Source organism: Lissotriton vulgaris, chromosome 4_1 (assembly GCF_964263255.1).
Source record: "Lissotriton vulgaris chromosome 4_1, aLisVul1.2, whole genome shotgun sequence".
In the NCBI taxonomy this organism is placed as follows: Eukaryota; Metazoa; Chordata; class Amphibia; order Caudata; family Salamandridae; genus Lissotriton; species Lissotriton vulgaris.
This window is the reverse complement of record NC_141691.1, coordinates 1,251,724,446-1,251,741,873: the sequence shown is the minus strand read 5'-3', so window position 1 is coordinate 1,251,741,873 and position 17,428 is coordinate 1,251,724,446. Positions and strand designations below refer to the sequence as shown.

General features: G+C 41.2%; 1 protein-coding gene across 1 annotated transcript in view; it reads left to right on the top strand.

The window, feature by feature from the left end:
• Positions 1-17,428, top strand: part of DOK6 (docking protein 6) — a 1,609,598-nt gene that overhangs the window by 377,961 nt on the left and 1,214,209 nt on the right. The window lies entirely within an intron of this gene.

Here is a 17,428-nt window from a genome sequence, read left to right as displayed (position 1 = left end):
CCTATTGATCCATTTACCAGACCTCTTTCTACATGTAAATTCCTTCTCAAAATGATTCGGCAATTTAAACACACATTCAAAGTCTTTTCAAAACCCGCTGTTTTGGATATAGTCTTCTCTAATGAATCCAATTTTGATTTCAAATTGTCTGATAAAATAAATGTTGATCCCATATGCTCTAATTTGTCGATAGCTTCAAGTTTCACAATCTCTTGCTTTTCTAAATTCAACATTTTGTTGTTGAAAATGGCACATTCTGCAAGAGTTGGCATCAAACATATCCCGGATTTCTTCTCAGTAATTTTCTGAAAAATATTCTCAGGCACAATCTCTTGTTTGGGATATAAATTTGTCAGTAATCGTGCATTTAAAGCTTCTTTCCCATGCTCGGTCACTTTTCCAATTCTAATATCTTGTAGAATATTCTTGTAATCTTCATCCTTTGCCTGACGCATATTTTCATGCAGTTCAGCATAATTGAAGTTTAACCATATATTGACGTTGCCAATGCTCCCTAGGCACTTCCTGGTATCTTCATGCGTGAGTATTTTGAACACAGGTTGACCTTTTACTGGTGTCAGCTGCAGAAGATCTCCGAAAACAATGATGTGTTTGCCACCAAATAACACATCATATTCAGTTTTAAGTACTTCTTGCATTCTCAAATGCACAAAGGCAAGCATGACATTGGAAACCATGCTTACTTCGTCAATGATAAGTAGTTTCATTTTCCTCAAGACTCTTGAAACTTCACAGCAAGCATCCCCAGATAACTTGTTGTATTGTAATTTGTTGTCATGCTCCACCGGCAGCATCAGTAGACGATGCAAAGTAATACCTTTAATGTTATGTGCTGCCAGTCCAGTAGGAGCGGTGACAACACAAGACAACGATGACTCAGTCCTTTCCTGCAAATAACAAGAAATTGCTTTAATGAGGAAACTTTTGCCAGTTCCCGCTTCTCCACTCACGTACAGTCGGACAGGCTTCAACGATGTACATGAGCACTCGTTCTTCTCATGACTTAATCCGTGCTCAATTTCCTTGGTAACTTCATCATATATTTTCCTCTGCTCAACGTTGAGTTGTTTTTCCAAGTCTTCTAAGTTAACTGAATCCTCCTGAGCATGTACCATGGCTCTTTCTACTTCATTCATAGCAGTGGCAGCTTCATTTTCGATAATAGGTCCTCCAAGTGGATCTTGACTCAATGAAACAGAACTCTGACTGTCCTGAGAACTGTCTCTGGCAATCTCGGCTGCAATCGTTGCTTCCTGCTCAATTTCCAAAGTAAGCATTTCTTGATATTTAGGAAAAGCAGGACATTCTATGGACTCCTTGGCTGCATTGAAAGAGTCTTCGTAACAGAGGAAATCTCCAAGCAGTTCCTCTTCTGCACGCCAAGGCTTGAAAAGTTGCAAAAGTTCTAAATAGAAAAACTCCTTTTTTTCTGGAGATTCGCCACTCAATTTTCGATGGTTTACTAATTGGCATTTTCTTTGCTTGACCAGACATCCCTCACTTCCAATTACAGCATACACTCCTTTCTCAATATCTTCTTTGATGTTCCTCTTGAATATATAATTTTGTAGAACCTCATATAGACAAACATTCTCAAGGTGACTGCTTCGATTTGGATAATATGTATCCAACATGTTGGTCTTCAAAATGTCGGTACTGTTTGGCTCCTTTTCCGCCAAATACTCAATTTCCCGGACAGGTTTTAGAACTCGATTTCGTGTTGCAGCAAGACCAAGACTTGCCCAAACGATACTCCTGGATTTGGCATAGAGACTTGCTGAAGACAAGCGGTCAGAACATTCGTAAGCTCCGATTTCTCGATGCGACAACATCTTCAGACTGAAACTGTACAACTTCTTGCTGAGGCTCTTTTCATGGGAAATGTCCTCCCACATATCCTTCAGTTCTGTCTTTTCTTTTTTGGTGATGTAAGATGTCACATACCGAGCCACAGCCATACAGTTGTCAGCCACAAACTGTATATCCATGTTAGCATTCCACATGGACAAAATCACTGGGTTGTAGTCATTGATGTACTTGGACTCTTCGTTCCTTTTCAAATTGTATGTATTCTTGGGTGATTTCCTCATCACATTATGTCGCAGCGAGGACATCAAACTGTTCACTCTTCCTTTAGAAATCACAGGTCGTGGAAAGTTGAAACGACATTTGGTGTAGAACTTGTCCTTGTTTCTGAATTTACGACGACAGTACTTTCCACAACGATGGCTTTGGAAACGTAGAACTTGTTCTCTTAGGCTTTTCTTCTCCGTTGCGTTTGGAACAGCACACATAGAATACTGTTCTATGAAATTCATCACTAAGTCATCCGGATCTGTTCCAAATTTAGGTGCATCCTTGATCCACAACAACATATGTATATGAGGGGCACCTCTTGCTTGGTACTCCTTTCTCCAGAAGAAATCCAACACCTCTCCAAGAGGTGGATTCTTTTTATTTGTGATGAAAGACATCATAGCTTCAAATCTATGATTGAAGTACCTGCATACATTCACTGGATCCAAAGAACACAGTTCTCCAGGTGTCTTGAATTCAATGTTTTCAATATTTCCATTTGCCTCTCGTAGAAATTCAAGTAAGTCTTCCCAGCCATACTCGGCACAGCTCAGAGTGAGGAACCATGTCGGAGTTCCTAAGTTCCTCAACATACATTTTAAATCACCATGACGACGGTACCAGTACTCATTAGTACCACGCTGACACGCCATGAGATTAATTAAGTGAGAATCCAAAATACTGTCTTGGACATTGACTTTATGCATAAAGTCACTTGCCGAGATGTTTCGCATCTGTATACCACTTTTTAAGATGTGGTTCACTGCATATGACAGTCCAGACAGATCGCTTTCAAACAGGAGATGAAACAAATAGGGAATGCATTGACGAAACCTAGCATCTTCTGCATACAATCGTAAAGTCCGGTATTCAGACGCAGGAATTTGACGAGGTCGCTCATCATATCTTCCTCCTTGACCTGTGGGAAATAGCTGTGGGAAACACTGAGCTTCCAAACTTTCCTCCCAAACACTAATGGGACTCCCTTTGGCTTGTTTCATTTGAAACAACTCAATAGCATTCCCCATGACTTCCTTGGAATGCAAAGGATGAACACTATAATGTTCATATATTTCTTCACTATTAGACACCTCTACTTTCTCAATTTGGCCAGCACACAAAACGCTATCCTCTTCATCACTTACTTCCTCTTCTGCAACATATACATTCTTATAGTACTTATTATTTTTCTTCAAATACAAAGTTGCATTTTTCACTTTCCTAACATCCACTAAATCTTGCCATATTTTCTTATTCTTTGTCGGAACCCCATTAACCAAGATAACCAGAGGTTCCTCTTCCACTTTCTCAACTCCAATTGTGTTAATGTTTTTGTTCAAATCTAGAGGCAAATAAACAACTCTTCCCTTTAATCCTCTCTGTAAATCTGCTGGAGGCAACTTCCCTGTCTTGGGCTCCATTCTTACAATAGCCTGAAAGGGATGGATACTTTGAATCAAAATAGATTCATAAGTATTTAAATCCTTCAATTCTGAAGGTATCTCAACCAATTCCAGATTATTATGAACTGCCCTAGCAGGCATCTGGTTTTGATTTAATTTATTACAACAATAAGTACACACATGTTGATCCACTCCCAAATCAAAACAATTTTCTACCATCAAGTATGTGGCAAAATCCTTCCATTCACTATTATGTTCCCTTTCAGTTTTTGCATATAAATCCACTAACTTAGTCTGATTCTTATAATAAGTGCGTCGACAACATACACAAGTGAAATTAGGCCTCTCACTTGATTTCATCTGAAACGTGGCAATTTCCTTCTGAAAATTATCTGAACTAGAAACCTGTATATTATCTTCAACATAACCCTCTACTTCTGGGTCAATTTGAACATTCTCATCTCTACTACCAAAGTAACAAAAGTCAATTTCTTCACAAATATTCTTCACATCTATTTCAGAACCATGCAAAAGAGCAGCACATAATTGTTTAAGCATAATTGCTGGACTCTTAGCATAATACAACATTCTCACTAATTTTCTCACTTTATTATGATGCACTGCTAGCATCCTGAAATGATGAAAAACACTCTGGCATACTCTCCTGGAAAGACAAGCCAGTGAATGACCACGCAAACCTGTCATTTGTCTCACTCTGCAAGGATCTAAATCTTGCAACAACTTCATTTTCTGCTTCAAACTTTTCTTATTAAATGTCCGTATAAAATCACAAAGCAAATTGATGGAAACCTGTCGCACACTGCAAATAGAACTACACTTCCAAATGTACACAGGACCCTTAGGACGTCTTCCTAAAACCTCATCACTTAGCGCCTCTTCTGTCTCTGTTGTCACAAGTTGTTCTTTTTCAACTGGACAACCATCCTTCACTTCATAAGCTCGACCACTGGTGTCAACTGCAAACACCAAATCATTATCCTGAAAATAACTCTCCTCATTAAAAAATGCCTCACAACTAGAACTATGCATCCATTCTCCGGAAAAAACTTCACAAAAGTTAGTACGATTTACTACTCTCTTCCATCTACTTTTAGTTTTGAAATCAGAAATTACCTTGCTTAGTTTCCTAATTCTATTGATTACCAAAATAAACAACTTTCGCTTAATTTCAAAAGCATGATCAATAATTTTCTCTACATTTTTCTTCTTCTTATAAAATGCCGCTTTCTGTTGGCCTTTTTTTTTAATATTTTTCAATAAATTAACTATTATCCTATTACGGAACATTCGATGTCGAATGTCCCTAAACTGTTGTTTCCTTCTACTATCATGCACAGAGTTATCTCTTCCTCTACCAGTAACATTTTTGATGGGTCTCTCCTTTCCATTTAAATTGCTTTTCTTTTTGAGGACTGAAACATTTTTTGGAGAAATACTTTTTTTATGACAAATATTTCTTAAGAATGATTTTGTGCTCTTACCCGGACCTTTCTTGGTGTTTTGACAAGTATTTGGGGAAGAGGACTGCTGCAATAAAACATCATCCTGCTGTCTTTGACGTTTTCTCGCCTTTCTAGTTCTATTTTTGGTAGGCATTTTCCAAACTATGAAAGAATCTGCAGTTGAATCTGTGGAAAAATGTATTAAAAAATGTTATTACCACTATTACCAAACAGTAAATGAATAACAGTCATCTAAAACTTAATGCCCTACTAATTATTAACAGTCAGCGATATTCATGCATTTTCCAGCAAATGCTCTTAGCCATGTTATCCACCTTCCATTGGATAACATGGCTAAGAACTGCTCGCAAATGCAAAAAAAAACGGCCGCAATGCATGAATATCGCTGAACAGTCAGCGATATTCATGCATTTTCCAGCAAATGCTCTTAGCCATGTTATCCACTTCCCATTAAATAACATGGCTATGAACTGCTCAGGGCCCCATAAGGAACCCTATCCATTTTAAAAGGAAAACATAACATCAAAGACACTCAAATGCCTTATAAATATGGCCCAAAACAACCTATGAAGCTCTAACAGTACATATCCAGAAATGTAATTGATTTCAAAATTCGTTTTTAAACACAGCATATAAATCAATTGTATACCTGCATTCATGAAGAAATGACTGAAAATGTCCTTGAGACACATGAAAGTGTTTTCTGGAATGCCCTAGCACCATTTTTGGGACACTATTAACATGGCTAGGTAACTCCCATAATCAAAATCTAAATTTGCCCAGCGCAATTGGGAGCGTATTTACAAGACACTTGCCCCATGAAGAACACTTTCCATTTAAAAAGGTAAACCACAATGCAAGAATATCGCTGAAAAGTCAGCGATATTCATGCATTTTCCAGCAAATGCTCTTAGCCATGTTATCCACCTTCCATTGGATAACATGGCTAAGAACTGCTTGCAAATGCAAAAAAAACCGGCCGCAATGCATGAATATCGCTGAACAGTCAGCGATATTCAAGCATTATCCAGCAAATGCTCTTAGCCATGTTATCCACCTTCCATTGGATAACATGGCTAAGAACTGCTCGCAAATGCAAAAAAAAACGGCCGCAATGCATGAATATCGCTGAACAGTCAGCGATATTCATGCATTTTCCAGCAAATGCTCTTAGCCATGTTATCCACTTCCCATTAAATAACATGGCTATGAACTGCTCAGGGCCCCATGAGGAACCCTATCCATTTTAAAAGGAAAACATAACATCAAAGACACTCAAATGCCTTATAAATATGGCCCAAAACAACCTATGAAGCTCTAACAGTACATATCCAGAAATGTAATTGATTTCAAAATTCGTTTTTAAACACAGCATATAAATTAATTGTATACCTGCATTCATGAAGAAATGACTGAAAATGTCCTTCAGACACATGAAAGTGTTTTCTGGAATGCCCTAGCACCATTTTTGGGACACTATTAACATGGCTAGGTAACTCCCATAATCAAAATCTAAATTTGCCAAGCGCAAGTGGGAGCGTATTTACAAGACACTTGCCCCATGAAGAACACTTTCCATTTAAAAAGGTAAACATAACATCAAAGACACTAAAATGCATTCTAAATATGACCCCAAACAACCTATGAAGCTCTAACAGTACATATCCAGAAATGTAATTGATTTCAAAATTCGTTTTTAAACACAGCATATAAATCAATTGTATACCTGTTTTCAAGAGGAAAGGACTGAAAATGTCCTAGAGACACAGGAAAGCGTTTTCTTGAATGCCCTACCACCATTGTTTGGACATTATTAACATGGCTATGTAACTCCCATAATCAAAATCTAAATTTGCAAAGCACAAGTGGCAGCGTATTTACAAGAAATTTGCACCATGAAGAACGTAAAATAGCATAATAGACACTCAAATGCCTTATAAATATGACCCAAAACAACCTATGAAGCTCTAGCAGTACATATCCAGAAATGTAATTGATTTCTAAATTCGTTTTTAAAAACTACATATCTGTTTCAGCTTACATAACAGACCATGGAATGGGCTCCATGTACCACAATAACTTGTGTTACTGCATGCCAGAATGCTACACCGAATATGCAATTACAATTTCTCAAAGTAACAAAATCTATTTCTATATCACTACAGACAAAGCCACAGTTTAAAAACACAGCTTTCTTCATCATTTTCTCCTTAATTCATACTATTCTCTCTCTAAAATAAATAAATCTTTTCTCACCTTAGCAAATACTTTTTAAGTTTTGAAAACAGTCTCAGAAATACACCAAATTGTCTTCAGCAGAAGAAAAACGATGCACTCCAGAGGCTGCAGCTATTGAAAGCACAGAAAAACAGATATTCATTTCACATATCTCTCATATTAGCCAATCATAACTCTTCCCTCACTTTTTTCAAATCAAAACCCTTCCCCCCTCTGCCCTCTCTGCCTTTTTTCCATAGCAACCACCTCCTGGAAGACCTCTCATGTTTGCAAATTCACACAACAATGTTTCAATTGAACTCTGAACTCTCAGTGCACCTGCGTATCCAGTGCAATCTTTCATTAAATGTTTCTTCCTTGACCATTCAAATTACATCTTTCAAAGAACACATCCATGCACCCTAACTTTCTGTTTTCAGAAATGGAAATGCACCAATCACTGCTAATGATTCATTAGCATTGGAAATCCACAGTTTTTTTTCTTTACAAACTCCTACTGTTTCAACTGCCCTTTCATTACCACACTTCATCTGACTGCAGAACAACCTTCTCCCACCATGTTTAAGGTCTGGATTGTTGGACATAGTTACATCCACTGGGCTCAAAGGTATGCTGAGAACAGAAATTTACACAACCTCAATTTACAGGATGTGGAAATTAAGTGGTTGGGCCAAAGAGGATTAAAATGTCACCAATTGATACCATTGGTGAAAACCTTTATGCATTTGCCAAAACCTGACCTGTTAATAGTGCACTGTGGAGGTAATGATTTGGGCACTTTGACAGGGGTAGGTCTGGAAATGCTTTTAAAGGACACCTTGGAGCAATTAATGGCACTTTTTCCTCAAACTGCTTTGGTATATTCCAATATATGCCAAAGACAGAAATGGAGGTGGTCCAACCAATTTTCTCCACAAATTGAGAAAGCGAGGAAGCATGTAAACAAATCTGTTTCAGCTTTCATGAGAGACCATGGAATGGGCTCTCTGTACAACAATAACTTGCGTTACTACATGCAAGATATCTACAGAGGAGATGGAGTTCACTTCTCAGATGAGGGCAACAGAATTTTCATTCTGAATTTAAGACTGTGCATTGGTACCTACTTATAAGTACCTAAATGTACCATAAACCCAAAAGCTCTTCTCAGAGCTACCCTTCATCTGATCACACACTTTTATTATTTTTTTTCTAACTTTTTTCTGTAATTTTCAACAAACTACGCTCAAAGAGCGCTATCCGGTACGCGAACTGGAAGCTAACCGCGCAAAATTTCAAAAAAAAAGTTTTTTCTTCGCACATATAGTCCTCCTCAGCCACCCTCAGAAAACGTAGGGGGGCAAACTACTTGTACCATGCCCCCTTCTACCCATTCAGAACATTATTTACCCTCCATTTTATACCTTGATTCGACCGAAACACAAAATGGTGGACTCCCGTTACGCTCCTAGTTCGCGGACCGGACCGCTTTCCGGGAAGCGGTCCAAAAAAAAGGTGGGAAAGTAATTTATAGAAAAACGACTGGAGACACTCTCACCAAATATAAATTAGCTCATACTACATAACAATCCCTTTCATTCTCACAAATTTGATTGAAATTTAATTTAGCCATTTAGCCTGTAGACCTCTCCAAGTACCTTGAGGTAAATTACTTCACAAAACACATCTGAAGTGTTGGAATTGACAACCAATGAAAATGTTACTTTCATTTTCTACTTTTATTACCTGACATTTGATTGGTTATATACTTGAATATATATAAAGGAAGAGAAGGAAACACAGCCATTTTGACTGCTACTTCTTGTTGTACATTACAATTGAATTATCACTAAACTCTTCAACTTGTTTGTAAAGGTAAGTTGTTATTTTTAAAACTGAAGTATATTGTACACTATAACTTAATATAGTAGACTTTTTCTGCTAGATATACACTATCCCTCTGTACTAGTAATGTATTTAGATAGACTTCTCTGTTATAGTTATGAATGGAGTTAGACTTGTCTTGGTTAAATCACATACACTTTTTTATAGTCCTATTTCCACTCTGATACTATACACTGCCAAAAGATAAATTCACTGATAAAAAATGACTATCTAAAATTAATCCCAACAGTGCCCTATCTTTACTAATATATATTGTTTTAATCCAAATTTCAGGCAAAATGGAAGGCGAAAACCAAGTTTCTTTTGAAATGGACCTGCAAGAGAGCAGCCAGGAATTGATTGAACAAATTGACATGGAATTTATGGATGAAAGCTTGGATAATGAACTGCTGCAATGTGTCCAAGCAGTAGATGCCCTCCTTGCAAATGAGGACATTTTACAACCTCACAGCTTGCAAACAATATTTCAAGAAAATAATGACATTTCAGACACTGAAATGTTAGAAAGTTTAATAAATTATGAAAAACAATAAAAATAAAAAAATAAAATAAAAAAAAAGAAAACAAAAAAAAAACCAAAAACAACAAACAAAACAACAAACAATTAACATTTAGTCTTTGAAAAGTATATCATTCTATTATCCTTAAAGTACGCTGCCTAGAACGCTTTCCGGTTCGCGTACTAGGCGCTCATCGCGAAAAAAAAAAAAAGAAAAAAATTTTTTGAACCCTGCTGGGCCCTTTTAAAACCTCCACATAAAACCTAGGGGGTCAGGGAGGATCTACTATGCCCCCTTATGGAAATTTCCCCCTTTGTTTTGGCCTCCTCTTATCTCTCGATCCTACCGAGAGACAAGATGGCGGCCGCACCGGACTGTTTAGAATGTTGACAGACACCGAAGAGCCAATCAGCTTTCCGTGCGCAAAGTTCCGTTACGCGAAAAGTACGCGAACCAGATCGCTGCCCGGAGCGCTGTTACAGATATATATCTTGATTTAAACGTTAATTTCTCAAAATCCACTGGAGCACATATATTGAGACCTAGCAAAGGCACATCGGCCTAACAGTCCCTACAATTTTGCCAAGTTTCGTGCAAATCCATTCAGCCGTTCGAGCTAAAAGTGAGTCCAACCGCCCTATGGAAAACTCAATGTTAAAAACGCGTTTTGGGACCCCCCTTTTTTCTCAACCCCCCCTTGACGACCCCCCCCCAAATTTCCTGGAGCTGCTCAGAAACAAAATGTGCCATTTTCCTGAAAATTTCAGCCAATTCCGTCCACAAACGCCAAAGTTATTAGGCATAGAATTTTCAGAAATCCCATAGGGAAAAAATCCTAACTATATATACCTACTGGCGACCGCCAGTAGGTAATATATATATATATATATATATATATATATATATATATATACATATATATATATTCACTGAAAACACGATTTTTCACGATTTTTCACTATCTGCATAGACTAAACAGAGTATTGCGACTTTGTGCTTGTTTGTAAATAGAGAGTGAACCAAAGAAAATCAATTGTAAAACAGTAAATGCTTGGATAACAATCAATCAAATGGAGAGACAAGCAGGCACGACGGATTACAACGGGGGTAAAGGCCTGCGTTAACTACTCTTCACTATCTGCAAAGAGAGAGTACTACTAAGAGAAAAGAGGGGGGGGCAGCGTTCAAAGCACATCAGCGTGCATAAACACGAAAAAGTTTTTACCTATCACGTACTTGACATTTGACAGCTTTTGATATTTGCTATTAAAAAACCATTGAAATTCACAGAAAAAACCATAGGTTATAGTCGATATATAGTTAGGAATTTGCATTTACAAAACCTTGAAAATTCACTGAAAAAACCATTGGTTATAGACCATATATAGTTAGGGAATAGCCTTTTCAAAACCTTATTTTACTCACACAAAACCATTGAAATTTCATATATAGTTAGTTGCACTAACTATATATCGCGCACCTGCAATCCACTGCTGATGATGTCACATATTACATCATTCATGACATGGTTAGTGACATCACTGATGACATCACTGATGACATCTCAAATTGATTGTTATCCAAGCATTTACTGTTTTACAATTGATTTTCTTTGGTTCACTCTCTATTTACAAACAAGCACAAAGTCGCAATACTCTGTTTAGTCTATGCAGATAGTGAAAAATCGTGAAAAATCGTGTAAAAAAAATAAAATTAATCGAGCAAAATCAGTAGGCCACTAATTGGATCTCTTTTTGACCTCGCTAAAATAGAAATATTAGGAACAACCCTTCATGAGAAATACGAAAATAGTGAGATGAACTGAGCTCCACACCATGAGGGCTGCAAGACAGCTCGGCTCCGTCACCCACCCCGCCCAAAATAACGACAAACCCTATGCAAATATTAAAAATATATACAACATACCAGCAAAGAAACAGGGTAAAACATTTTATTAAATAACTATTTACATAACAATTTTATACTTTTTATTGCCCGATCCGGCTAGCTCAATCGATCGAGCATGAAACTCATGCACTCTGATAGCAAGCGTTGCTACTGATGCTATGCAGACCAAAACTGGTTTTCAGTTTGTACATTTTTCTAGATTTTTCCATCCAAGGTTGGTTGAGTTTGTAGAACGATGGCTTCAGATTTTCAACATACGGTGTGGTGGCGCGGACTGGGAGGGGGCGGTTCGCTCCTGCCCCCTCCCCAAGTAAGATTTTCATACGTGAAAGTACGTTAATGGTTTTGGTCCCTGAGTTGCTTCGATGTCACTGCCATTCTCAAATGGCATAAGTTCTGGATGTTGGGTGCCATAGTTCAGAGTTCTGAGCAGCGCTTGTAACACTGTCTGAAGCTTATTTCAACCTACTGCAGCTTCACTATTCTCAAAGTAAGTGAGGGTCGTTTGTGGACCTGACTGCATTTGAAAACAATGTGATATGGTACCTCCCTAAACCGCTTGACGGAGGCCCCCGAGGGGCGGTGTGATGGCACGGACTCGGAGAAGACGCTTGGCTCCGACCCCCTCCCCAAGTCTTATAGCACCGGTTTAGCCTGAGATCGCCCCCGACATAGGCGGCCGGCTCCCGGGGTCCGGCGGAACTTTTTGCCTTTTGATGACTCTTCTATTCTGGACCTTGTCCCACAATCCGTTTGACCTGTAGACACGCTGTAGTGGGGCGCCCCTTTACCGTTTTAGTTGCCATTCCGCCCGCTTTTGCTACACTGTGCCTCTTCCGCCATTCAGCTGTTTACCGCCCGCTCTTGCGACTACAGCGTCTCGCTCACCATGTAGTTGAGTTGCTCCCGCTCTTGCGATGCAACGATAAGCGACTGCCACAGGACTCTCAAAATGGCGGCCGGCTCTTCAGATTTGGGCGTGGTCCACTAAAATGGCCTTGGGACACCTTGGAACTCGGACGCTTCCCTGATAGGGCTTGGGTCCCATTCTCGAAAGCATCCCCTCAGCCGTGAAGATTCTACAAAAGTCTTGGGGGCCCCCGACTCCCGCAGGCTTCTGGTGGGGAGCGGCTGCCATGTTTGCTCGTGGAATGGCCACGACGGACCTACAAGATGGTAGTGCTCTCATGCTGACGCCAGCTTTAGTCTGAAACATCCAGAAACACTGTAGACTACCAATTCGATCAGTTCCGGTATAGCCCCAACATGACCCGGTAGAGAAGAACTTGCCCTCCCCTCTTTGACTGATGGTTCTTGTTGCCTGTCCCCTCTGTTGTCATTTAACAGAACTTTTTGGACTGCTGAAACGGGTTGTGTTCCGAACGCTGGTTGGTGGAGACATTTTGACTATATTCTTGACCTACGTTGTCGCGTAATGCGTTATAAGACACGCCGCGTTAGCGCACCCGGAAGTGATCCGGGGCGCGGCGCGCAGCGCGTAACGTAAGCATAACAGGTCATGTGACTTGTTAATAAAACTTTTTATTGGTTCATTTTACTTTTGTTATTTTAATAATGAAAAGCTTGGTCATATGACCTAAAAAATACACTTTTTATTGATTTCGAACTTTTTTTTTTAAACATATATATTATAATATTCCAGGCTAATGTACTTTCCCGGAAAATTTACAACTGTCCTGCAAGTAAAATATATTCCTTTTTCGAGAAAAAGGGCGTTTCTTCAATCCATGACGGAGCCGTTGAGTAAAAGAGACTCGGCCTGCTGTCTTAGTCGCCGATACGCCTGATTATCAGATTCTTATCGATCACTTTATGTTGCAGGAGTGGAAAACACAACTGCCCTTGACCATTTATCTTTACTGCGTTCCTACGTATTATACCTTTTATCCGTCATGTAATTGGACTGCTTTATTTCACTTGCCTTTTACTGATTCGAAAACAGTGACTAAAAGTTAAAACTTTACCAATGTAAATACTACTACCATGTTTTGTTTTAAAAACCTTTATTGTGAAAATGTCAGTATACAAATACGGGCCTATAACCAAGTGGGCCGGCCACGGAGCAAACTGAAATCGTATATGATGAGGAGACATTTACATTATAGAGGAACGTAACGAGCGGGCCATTAGGTTGCAAGAACTAAGGTGTCTAACAGTTGCGGAATCGGTGGACGTACATTTTGTAATTAAATTACGACAGGGCCACTTACAAAAAAATCATCTAGATATACATTTGCGGGCAAGTACCATGGGTGACGTTAATTCGAACTTTCAATACTACAGTAATCAATAACACATCAGAACTTAATATCAATAGGGATGTCAAAATATTCAATCAATTCTCGTCCCCGCCCGCCATGAGCATCAAAACTGCATTCATATCTCGTGATATCAAAGTTGTTCAACCAGTACACAACAAGGAGTTACGAGTCCCATTTATACCGGCGCCATTTTGGGCGAGGCCGGCAGGTCCAAGATATAGTCAAAATGTCTCCACCAACCATCGGCCAGACCAGAACCCATTTCGGCCCTTTATGCTACAAGATGGTGTCTTCCATTCAGAAAATATTGTTGGCAGCATTTTGAAAGGAAAGATAAACATCCGTTCTCCTAGTGAGTCTCACATTGTTACATTTAGGAAAAATGTTGAAGAGTAGTATGTGGAAAATCTGAAGCCATTTTTCTACAAACTCTCAATCAGCCTTGGATGGAAAAAAAAATCCTGAAGAATGTACAAACTGAAAACCAATTTTTGTCTGTATAGCATCAACAGCAACGCTTGAGTCAGCTTTGTGTGAAGCCGCCATTTTGATTCAATCAATAACGTCCCCCTGCACACATTCAGGGACCTGGTCGTGTCTTCAGTTGAAACGGATTGTGGGACAAGAAGCAAAAAGGAAAAGGAAAAAAGTTCAGCCGGACCTCGGGAGCCGGCCGCCTATGTCATGTGCGATCTTTGGCCACACCAGGGCAATAGTGAAGCTGCAGCAGGTGCAAATAAGCTTCAGACAGTCTTACAAGCACTGCTCAGAACTCTCAACTATGGCACTCAACATCCAGGATTTGCCATTCGGATCTTGGCGCCTTGTGCTGGTTCCGACCTATTCACACATCGGTCCACTACTGACATCACCTCATAAGCCAACGGGGCACCCCACACCGACTTTCGGCGCAGCATTGTAGGATGGCCACACCAGTGCGGCAATTTGCTGGACACCACCTCGGTGCCATCCGGATCTCTGCGCGTTCGAGTCACTGTACCGCAAGAGTGACCGCAACTCAGCTGGACACGCCGTCTTTCGGCGCAGCATTGTAGGATGGCCACACCAGTGCGGCAACTTGCTGGACACCACCTCGGTGCCACCCGGATCTCGGCGCGTTGTGCTGCCTTCGGCCTACTGTAGCCGCAAGTGCGGACGCAACTCAGTTGGACGGCGAGTGAAACGCTAAGGGGCGCTCCACTGCAGCCGAGGAGCCTCTATCTTGGGGGAGACGCACAGCCCCCACTGACTGACGTGACCTCACAGGCCAATGGGGCGCCCCACGCCGACTTTCGGTGCAGCATTGTAGGATAGCCACACCAGTGCAGCAACTTGCTGGACACTAACTCGGTGCCATCCGGATCTCGGCGCGTTGTGCTGCCTTCGGCCTATTCGCACATCGGTCCGCTACTGACGCCGCCTCACGTGCCAACGGATTTTCTACGCTTTTTGTAGCCCTATGCCGCATAACAGGTCATGTGACTTGTTTATAAAACTTTTCATTGGTTCATTTTACTTTTAGTTTCCTAAAGATGGAAGGCTTGGTCATATGACCTAAAAATAACACTTTTCATTGGTTTAGAACATTTTTTTTCCCAAACGATGAAAGCCCCACCTTGTTTCTGGATGTTTCAGACTGAAGCTGGCGTCAGCATGAGAGCACCACCATCTCGTGGCTCCGTCGTGGTCATTCCGCGAGCAATCATGGCAGCCGCTCCCCACCGGAAGCCTGCAGGAGTCGAGGGCCCCCAAGACTTTTGTAGAATCTTCACGGCTGAGGGGACGCTTTCGAGAATGGAGCCCAAGCCCTAGCAGGCAACCGTCCGAGTTCCAAGGTGTCCCAGGGCCATTTTAGTGGACCAGGCCCAAAACCGAAGAGCCGTCTGCCATTTTAAGAGTCCTGTGGCAGCCGCCTATCGCTGCACTGCAAGAGTGGGCGGAAGTCAACTACATGGTGAGCGAGACGCTGTAGCTGCAAGAGCGGGCGCAATTCAGCTGGATGGCCGCCACCTGGGGAGGCCCGTTCACGCCGCCTCCCCCACGCCCCCCCTGGGCCGCCCCACGCCAATTTTCGGAGCAGCATTGTAGGATACCAAAACCAGTGCGGCAGTTTACTGGACATCACCTGGGTGCCATCCACATCTCAGCGCGTTCTGCTGCCTTGGGACTATTCGCACAACAGACCGCTACTGACGAGGCCTCCCCCCGCACCACCCGGGACGCCCCACGCTGTTTTTCTGAGCTGCATTGTAGGAAACCAAAAACCAGTGCGGCACCCAGGTGACATCACCTGGGTGCCGTCCAGAACTCAGCACGTTGTGCTGCCTTGGGACTATTCGCACAAAAGACAGCTTCTGACCATTGTTGCTTTTTTTTGTCAAAAAATGTTTAAATGTATTTACAGTTTTTGTTGCGTTCGTTATATTTAAAAGTTAATAAAGTTTTATAATCCTACTTTGTTGGAGTGCTATATATTTTTTAAAAATCGGGTGAATGGGGCCTTGAATCGGGTTATTGTCATGTGTGGGCTTTGCAAGTGTACTGCTACAGGATCGGACATTTCAAACTCAAATGCACGTTCTTTTTCTTACCTTTCCGAAGCATGGAGCGCAATAGCAGGCAGAGAAAGGGTGATGCAAGTGTTGAACACTGCCTGGCCTGGCAAGTTGCTGGCAGTGCCCCCCCCCCCCGCCCGCTCCTGAAAGAGGACACACACACCGCCGCCCCGAGTACTTCACAGATCTTTAAAAGACCATGCGCTTGTTCATGAGGCTTAAATGGTTTATCACCCCTTCTAGAACCCCTGCATCGACCCTCTGACGTTTCCTGGAAGAATTACCACGTAACACAATACCAAGCCCTGTCACCTGAAACCCCCGAGGAATCGTGGGGCATATTATCAAGGGGGTTTATCTCCGCTTTCTTGGCTTTAAAAGCCAAGAAAGCGGAGATAAAATTATCTCCCTATTACCAAGCTGTCGCTAACACCAGTTAGTGACAGCTAAAAGGAGATAGCGACCATCTTGGGCCCCGCTTTGCATGTCAGTGATATTTATCACTAATGACATGCAAAGTGGGCGTGCCAAGATGTTAGCGACTGGAAACAGTCCCTAACATCGCTATCTCCTATTACCAACTTTTGGAGATATTCGCGCTAAGCGCGAATATCTCCAAAAGCTAACACCTGCCCTGAGCAGTTCTTAGCCATGTTATCCAATGGGAGGTGGATAACATGGCTAAGAGCATTTGCTCGATAATGCATGAATATCGCTGGCTTTTCAGCGATATTCATGCATTGCGGCCGTTTTTTATCGCATTTGGGATAAACCTTGCTAATAGCAAGGTTTATCTGCGATAAAAATCGCCGATGTGCGGCGATAATTTTTGTCTCTAAACAAGTTAGAGACAAAAATTATCGCTAGTTGTTGGTAATATGCCCCCGGGTTTTTGCTTGCAGAAATCGGGAGGCGGGAGACTAGCACTGAAATCAGTAGTCTCACGCCTGAATCGGGAGGGTTGGCATGTCTGGATTCTCTACAGCTGGGGCCATAAACTACATCCGCAGGGCTAGGTGATAGCCTGGGACCGGCCTGGCATCTAAAATGGCTGCCGTGCACGACAAAATTGTGGCA